This window comes from Chiloscyllium punctatum, chromosome 4 (genome assembly GCF_047496795.1).
Source record: "Chiloscyllium punctatum isolate Juve2018m chromosome 4, sChiPun1.3, whole genome shotgun sequence".
NCBI classification, from domain to species: domain Eukaryota; kingdom Metazoa; phylum Chordata; class Chondrichthyes; order Orectolobiformes; family Hemiscylliidae; genus Chiloscyllium; species Chiloscyllium punctatum.
Window position 1 is genome coordinate 54313559 of NC_092742.1, and position 7093 is coordinate 54320651.

Genomic DNA, 7093 nt, shown 5'->3' on the forward strand with positions numbered 1-7093 from the left:
TCCTCTCCAAAAATTATCAGTTCTGTCAAACAAGAATAACTGTTCAGAACATCCAGTTAAAATTTACTACTGGTATTCCAGGGCTTTGTTGAAACAGATGGCATTTAATCAGCAAATTATGTGGGCAGTTTACCAACATCCCTCGGGAACATAGGAGTGTTTCAATTCACTTTTGTCTTATCTATTGACACAGCAGGCTGTGCAGTAATCATGTAGCATCACAAATCAAGCTTCTTTCTTCACTGATCATGTCATCACAAGCAAATTTAACAGTTTTTTATATAATGTGGCAAAAAGTGCTCCTTTTCTCACTGGAAAACTCATTCGCCTCAGTTCTCAGTGTAATATAAAACTGCTTTCTGACCTTTAGATCTTTAATCACTTCAGATAAATAATGACCTTAGACTCAGTGAAGCTGAAACTGCACGGGGGTTCCACTGGCCTCCCATCGTAACTCCAGACAGAACGTCCGTGAAATTTCAGTCCTATTTATAGAATTAACTGCATGTGTTATGTAGCCAGAATCTAAACTTCCTCTTCAGATTTCATCCCACAACTGCAGGAGGATAGTTTCCTGATGAAGGGTTTATGCCTGAAATGTCGATCCTCCTGCTCCTTGGATGCTGCCTGATCTGCCGAGCTTTTCCAGCACCACATGCTTCGACTCTGATCTCCAGCATCTGCAGTGCTCACTTTCTCCTGCAAGAGGAAAGTTTCAGTCCTGATCATGCTCCAATATCTTGTCTAAGTGACTACCGTTCTACTGGAAGCCTATGATCACCGGTGAGTTATTACTACGCAATGATTGTCAAAGCCCAGTTCTCCCTTCACTTGACCTCTACACACACGCACCCTTTCAGCGGGGGTCAATGGAAAGCAATCAGAAGCAGAAACCCTGAATGTTTGTTGATATCCTAACTCATAGGCATTCACACACACTGTACCAACTAAACATCAGCGAACTGATGACCAGCTTGGAGATGGGGAATCTGGATCTTTCTATCTTGACAGTACACATATTTTTGTCCTTAGCTAGAAGTAATGTAGTCTGGAAAATTGTGCCTGAAATTCTTCAGGGATTTTACTGTGTAGCACATTGGGAAGATGGAGTAGGCAACCCAAACGCACTCTCCAAAACCATGGCCACTACCATTTCGAAGGACAAGGGCAGCAAATGGAAATATACCCCAATTTCTGTAGTGGTGCTGGGTCAAAATCCTGGAACTCCCTCCTTAACTGCATTGAGAGTCTACCTATACCCAATTGCAGTGGTTCAGAAATGAAGCTCAGCAGTACCTACACAAAGGTAACTAAAGATGGGCAATGAATACTGGCACAACCAGAAAAGCCCACATTCCCTGAATGAATGAAAAAGCCCCAGGTAATGTTAAGTGTGGGTTCAATAGTTATAATCAGAGAAGCATAGATTAGGAAACAATGAATTATATGTTCAGAGATTGTCAAGATAATAATGAACTACCACTACATTCATTTTAAGAGATTCATTTTAATACTGAAACTATTTTAATTAGATGAAGATTGGTTAAACCAAAGCTTCTCATTATCTTCACCAGGAGTATAAGAGTTTACCCATGGTAAATAGGAAAAGGAGCAGGTATCTGCTAGTCTGTGATTTAATTAATATCTGAAATTAGAGTTTCTCTCTAGTTCTATCCTATGTTTGTCCTACTACTAATTTCTGTTCAGTCTTGCTTGTTTTGCTTAAATAGTTGGGCTGTTAGATTTTCTGTTGCCGATGCTCTGATTGTGAGTAAGGTTAACATTTCAATGAAGTTCCCTACATCTTAAATTATTTAAATCATCTTACAATGATGAAGAGATGGATTTTGTGGTGGATTACGGGTGTCCTGGATTTCCTTTACTCATTAAGGCATATCCACAGGCAAGGGCAACCTTGCTTGGACAATTGCATGGAGATGCCTTCAATTTGGGTCACAGGGGAGCAATGATTCCTGCTCCTGCACCTACTGTCTAAAATCCAGCTAAACCAGTTCAGCTTTTCATCAATGGTGACCCCATGATGTTGGCATTGCTGGACCCTATGATGACAATGCCATCAAAAACCTAGGGAATGCTTTCTCTTGAGCAGAATGGTTGTTACTTGGTATATGATTGAAACAATTATTGTCTAGGCCCCGTAGTAAACTGGCTTGGACTGCTTTTATTTTATGATCAATATCCTCTCAGCATCACTGCTAGTCCAATAACTACATCTTACATCCCCAACATTTTATTGTGCCTATAAATTGCTCTAAATATAGGTAAACAAAATCAGGACACTGATCACAACAGAGAACCCCTATCCAGTGCTCCAAGCGCCAGAAAGTATCATATCACCACAGGAATTTCACCTCTTTGAAAAACAAACTGAACATATTTTTGATCAGGTTGAGTTTCTGGCTCTTTAGCAGGCAAATTGTTTATTTCAACAAAACAGGAAAATAACCAGTCTACAGAGTGAATCAAACATAACCACTACCTGACTTGATCCATGCATTCTCTCTGCATGCAGGTGTTAAAGTGGATTCTCACTTCTTACGCTGTGAACATTTCTGCAATTTGGAATTGGACTGGCTTCCCTGCTGGAATTGTACCAAAACCACAGTACCTTTCTTATGCATTCAGCTTACCAATTCCTGAGGAAAACAGATTTTCCTCATGAATACAATCCAAGCTCCTTTGAAGGTGGATAGAAACGAAAGGTTGCATTTCTTGTCTCAGTGTAATATATATATATATATATTATATCCGATTGCTGATATTGCCTTATGATGCCAAACACACCAGGTGAAATCCACACCCTCCAACTATGCCATGGCCAATTCCTGCTACACTCTCAGGACCTACCATGTCAATTTTGTGTTTATTGAGGAATCTATAATTATCTTCCAGTTCTGATCCAGTTTCCTTGTCACACTTTCATTTGTTAATTAAGTCACAGGCCAGCAACACCTGCCCATTTTTCCATTTACTACCAGTGAACTCCTATATTCCCAGTGAAGATATTGAGAAACTTTGAGTTAACCAATCTTCATCCAATAAAAATAGTTTCAATATTAAAATGCAGCAGAGTATAAGATGCAATGCTGACGTATTGGAAGTTTGAACTGTACACAAACTGAAAGTCTAGCAGCTAATCTGCATCTTGGCCGGTGTGCAAATAAATGAATATGCACCATGCAAGTCAGTCACATGGTGAGTTTCTTTTATGAGGTCATCTTTCCACAGTTAAGATTAAAATGACAAAATGATATTTGTCATAGAGTTATGGAGATGTACAGCCTGCTAGGCTATTAACATGGATATATAGTAGAAGGTTGTTTACTCAAAGCTCAGCATACATCTTAATCAAGTTTCAAGAAGATGAGAAGGAAATATTCATTTACTGTTCATCAATCTAATATTGTGAAATGCTGGACAACCTTCCCTTGGCAGACCTCCTGAGACACCAACCTTTTTTCCTTATCTGCTGCCACACCTACTGAATATTTGAGGCTGCAATGACTGTGGTATTTCCTGCTCAGCAGTTTGGATGTTTCTTCTGTAAGGAGGTTGCCGTGTGATGCCAAAGACAGCAAACCTCCCTGCCAGCAAGCACTTCTTTCACGAGCACTTCCAAACGTGCCTCAGAAAAAGGTGATGATTATCTTTCTTCAACCAGATCTCTCTGTGCCAAACAGGTGGATCAGCCCGTTGAATAGAAGCTGCAGCCTTTAACATCCATGTCAGCATGTTTTTCCTCCCTTCCTTGTTTTTCCACCCAGTAACAGAACATTTCTGCACCCTGGGTCCGATACAAGCCAGAATTCATTAGGAATAGTTAACAGCGCTTCTTTAGGGAAACCTCACAAGATTCTTCTGTCACGGTATCACTGTGTTTGCTGAACCAAATTATTGCGCCCATTTCAATGTTGGCACCAGAAGATGTTCCCCAGAGACTGAAGGGATCAAAAAGAAAGGCATTGCAGAAATAAGTGAAATGTTAATAGGATAATGATGGTAGCCATAGACAAAAAATCAGAGTAGGGAGAGACTGGAGGCTAAAGGTGATTTGACAAACTACCTCCGTAGAAACTATATATGATTAAAAAGAAACGTCAGACAGCACTGAAATAAATTAAATAGGACTGGATCAGGTTTGATTACTAATTGTAACACAATTTTCAACAATTTGGCATTGAATAAAATCAGGTTACCATCCAGGTTTGTTTAGGAATAAGATAATTCAAAACAAATCAAGGAAGAAAGCAAAAATGTAGACGTATTTGGCCTCCACACTTCTCTGCCATGTAAAGGAATGAGCAGGAAAAGAGAAATTTAGCAAGGATGAGTCTTATTCCAACTGTCAAAAAGAGCACACAACACCAGGTTATAGTCCAACAGGTTTATTTGGAAGCACTAGCTTTCAGAGCGCTGCTCCTTTGTCAGGTAGCTAGCTAATGAAGGAGCAGTGCTCTGAAAGTTTGTCCGTCCAAATAAACCTGTTGGACAATAATCTGGAGTTGTGTGATTTGTAACTTTGTCCACCCCAGTTCAACACCGTACCTCCACACCATTATCCCAGCTGGAATGGTGATCATCTGATAGAAACATTGAAGCTGGAGTAGACCATTCAGCTCCTTGAGCCTCCTCTGCCATCGAGCTCATGGCTGATCGTTAAGTTAATATAATTTTCCTGCATGATTGCCATTTTTCCTTAATGCTACTAGTAAATAGAAATCTATCAATCTCTCTTCTCATATTACTTATTGACTGAGCTTCCACAGCCATCTGGGATAGGGAATTTACAAAGGTTCACCATGTTCTAAAGCTCCTCTTTACTTCAGTCCTAAATGGTTTGTCTTTTATTCTGAGACTGTGTCCCCTCAATCTGGACTCCACAGCCAGGTGAATCATTCTTTCTGTTTAATTGTTAACTGTCTGTTGCTTTAAGAATTTTGCAAGTTTTTTTTAATGCAAGATCACCCTTCATTCTTTTAAACTCTAGAGGATACAGGCGTAGTCTCAACGGTGTCTCCCCACTGAACAAACCTACCATCCCAGGAATAAATCTCATGATTCTTTGCTGCACTCCTTCCGTGGTAAGTATATCCTTCCTTATACAAGTCTATCCCTTCGTTACTGCACTGTTTCATCAAAACAGGAATCCAGAAAGCTCTAGTTGACTTCTGATTGAAGAAAAGAAACGTTGACCAGTCCAGTTTTCCCTCAGGGACACAGATTGCCTGCTATACACCAGCTAAAACTCCTGCTGCTTTGCTTAAAACATTATCATATTTAGATGTTTTATGGTACCACAAAAACAAAACAATAAAATTGCAAATTAGTGGCTTTAGTACTGACAGATGTCCACTAGGTAAAATCTAGTCCAATGACATTTGACAGCATAATGTAAGTATTCCAAACTATAGCCAGATTACAGACAATTCCTAATGTCACCTATCATTTCACTCACATATTGAAGATGAAAAACACTTCGCAGATAATAGAATATAATCTTCAGTTGAAATAAGTACAATAAAAAAATTCCAGTCTGATTAAATCCATTCCAAAACACAAATGATAATCTGTTGTTTCTGCACAGTCATGCTTTAATAGTAAAGTTCACCACAGGAGAATACATAAAGAACAAATTATACCCTTTACTGCTCAAATTTGAACTTCAGTAGATGGCTTATTAAAAGAATTTCCGCTTTGCAAACAGATTCAAACTTCTAATTTTCCCCTAGATTATGTTGTTACATTTGAGGTCAGGAGCTCTTTTTAAAAATGAGATATTGCAGAACAGGTATAAAATCTAACTGCCATGAATTGATTTTAAATAAAACTACAAATAAAATTGATATAAAGATTGCTTTAAATATGAGCTTCATTTTTTTTCTTCAGAGCTGTTCCCCACATTGATGTTGCCAATTCCTATAAAAGGGTTTACTTATCTCCTCAGATTTTCACCTGTCCTTTGCCTTATGTTTTCAGAATTGCCGTGCATTCTCAAAATTTTCTATTTTCATAGTTGCAATTTTACCTCATTAATTCATTAATCTCATCAGTTCGTTTCTTTGAAAAATAAATTGAGATCATTAGAATTTCAAATTGGTAATACAACAAAAAGCACTTCATTTACTTAGCACCCTTAACATAATAAAATGCTCCAAGGTACATCACAGCAATATTATCAAACAAAATTTGACGACAAACCAGATAAGAAAATATCAAGTCGAGTGACATTCGGTAAGTTTTAAGTAGCATCTCAGAGTTAGAATTCCTGAGCAAGGGCCTCAGCTGTTGAGAATTGGGGATGGGCAAGACTTCAAACATTTAACAGTAATTGCAATATCAAAGTGACATTCTGAACTCTATGAGCTTAAAGACTTCTGCAGAGAAAAGGCAGAAGCAGTACAATAAGAATCCAAAAGAGAAATCTAAGGTTTTGTTTCATGTTTCCTTACATCCTTACGACCAAGGTCTCAACCAAAATATTAATCCATTTGTCTTCTGTGTATTCAGCTTCTGTGTATTGCTAACTTTTTATGTTTTATTTCAAAACTTCCACAATTCATAGCCTTCTATATTTCCAATGTAATTTCTTTGCTTTTTGTCTTTCAGATATTACATATAACCTACAGACTGAGAAGGTATCATGTCAACAGCTTTAAAAATTCATTGTTCATTCATCTTTTCAGTTGAGCTGAACACCAATCTGTGCAAGTTAACCAAAAGCTGGGAGTTGGGTCCAACTGTAAGGTTCACATCTCTGTCACCTGACAAATACTTGTGCCATAAGAGGCCAGAATTGTAGATATAAAGCAACATTGTACCCTCATCACATTTGTACACCAACATACTTCCTTATCAAAGTTTTTTTAAAATCAAAATTTCATTTTTCTCATAAGTATAAAGTATTTTTAGATTTCAACATATATTGTGATTTTCCATCTAATTACGGATAACTACAAATGACCCAGCAATGAGGAAAAGCATCTGTATTTATGCCTAATTTGAAATGCCTCAACCCAATTAATTATATTTATCTAGCATGTTGTTTATTATACTCCCGTTCTTTGACCCTTCA

At 38.0% G+C, this 7093-nt stretch overlaps 1 long non-coding RNA gene across 1 annotated transcript; it reads left to right on the plus strand.

Moving 5' to 3' along the window:
- Positions 1 to 486: 486 nt before the first annotated feature.
- LOC140475932 (uncharacterized) lies at positions 487 to 6849 on the plus strand. The gene is made up of 3 exons (XR_011960363.1): positions 487 to 783; positions 5009 to 5102; positions 6628 to 6849. It is a non-coding gene; the product is annotated as an uncharacterized lncRNA (long non-coding RNA).
- Positions 6850 to 7093: the final 244 nt, after the last annotated feature.